Source organism: Bombyx mori, chromosome 26 (assembly GCF_030269925.1).
Source record: "Bombyx mori chromosome 26, ASM3026992v2".
In the NCBI taxonomy this organism is placed as follows: Eukaryota; Metazoa; Arthropoda; class Insecta; order Lepidoptera; family Bombycidae; genus Bombyx; species Bombyx mori.
The window spans coordinates 5,281,277-5,282,991 of record NC_085132.1 but is presented as its reverse complement, the minus strand read 5'-3'; the positions used below and the strand labels follow the sequence as shown (position 1 = coordinate 5,282,991).

The 1,715-nt window shown below is 34.3% G+C and overlaps 1 long non-coding RNA gene across 1 annotated transcript; it reads right to left on the bottom strand.

Moving 5' to 3' along the window:
- Nucleotides 1-253: 253 nt before the first annotated feature.
- LOC134201496 (uncharacterized) lies at nucleotides 254-1,193 on the bottom strand. The gene is made up of 2 exons (XR_009976836.1): nucleotides 878-1,193; nucleotides 254-562 (listed from the first exon to the last, which is right to left on the bottom strand). It is a non-coding gene; the product is annotated as an uncharacterized LOC134201496 (long non-coding RNA).
- Between the last annotated feature and the right edge of the window lie 522 nt (nucleotides 1,194-1,715).

Genomic DNA, 1,715 nt, shown 5'->3' with positions numbered 1-1,715 from the left:
GTAGGCCAGATTCATCCATGTTAAATACGCAGTTAGGAGGTAGCATCTCATTCTCATGGATAAGGACGCTTTCAAGCAATTTAAAATATGCATTAACTTCTGATCTATTCATGCCATTGACTCTAGCCAAAGAAACTCCTTCTGACTTCCTAAGTGCAATATCAGTATTTCTGCTCAAGAACAACTGCAACCAGTCATATCCTGCTTTCTGATTGTCTTTGTTAAATCTATGCTTTAATTTTAACTGTTCGGCAAATTCGTAAGCTATTTTTCTCACATCATCCCTCGTTAAAGGAAAGCCTTTAGCTTACATTGTTTTAATATGAGCAACCAATTTTTTCTCATTTTGTTCTCCGAATAAAGTAGGTGGTCCCATAGGGCCTTTCTTGTCGTCATTCTTCTTTAGCTTTCGTTCTAATGCCTTTCTAGGTATCTGATACTGGAGACTAGCCGCGCGTACGGATAATCCATCATTTTTCACAGCATTAATAGCTGCTTTTAGTGATTCTTCCGACCAATTTCCTCTCACAGCCACTGCCTTTCTCTTGTATTTATTAGGCATCTAAAACAAATAAGAAAATCAATTAATATTTTGCAGAGAACATCATTTCTGTAACATGTCACCATGGCCATCATATACCGACTGCAATTGGCCATCTCTCCTTTTTTTCCGGGAGAGATGGCCACAATAAAAACTAAAACAAGTCATGACACGAAACAAACAATTTTTAGGTTATAACGCAGTACTGTTAGTATACTTCACAGCAAGTACAAATATCACCATAATTTAAAGAAACTTACACTACAATTGCTTAAAATAAAAAACATCAAATAAATATTTACAATAGTCGAAACAAAAAACAAAGGATTTACTTACTTTTTCTTTTTTTTTCGCCAAATGTTTTGTCGCACCGCTGTCCTCACGCACGACGCCCAACGAACTAAATGCGAAACGGTGGCATTTAATGAACCGTACCTTGAAATATTTCGATAGGCCATCTCTCCCATATGGCCATCTACCCCGGACTTACCCTATTTTACACAATCTATTAACTATTTAATAAAGATAATACGATGAAAATGATTGATACAGTAACATTTTGCCAGTTTTTAAATCTAGTAATACTGTAACAAGTTGCGGTATACGAATACAATTTCGAATCGAAAACAAGAAGCCATTATGTTGATGTACTATTCTTACTTAATCAAAAATGGGTGGGTGTCACACGCAAAGCTTTTTAATTTGGACAGTTAGCTTACAGATTTTTCAACAAGGTTAAATAGTCATTGGGCATTCTTAGCGCCAACATACGTAGGTACTTGCTTGTAAAATCGATTTTTATATGAAATCATATGACAACTATAACGCTATTAAAAAATAATACTATTTTAATAAATAGTATTATATTTTTAAGAAGAACTATGCGCATTGACATAAATAGTTTCTTAAAACTCTGTTAAGTTTGCATTGAATAAATACATTGTGATTTTTTTAGATTAGGCCAAGTCTAAGATTCTTTTTTATATGAATTTATTTAGTTTTTGCGTGGATAACGGCACTCCTTTGCCATTTTATCTATAGACGTCCCTGGCAAATAGTATACGTGATGAAATCGACATATTTGTTTGCCATGCTTCTCTAGCCTCACTTAAAATAAATTTAAGTTCCGTGATCCACACCGAGCTGTAGACCAACCACATTTATTTTGATTTCT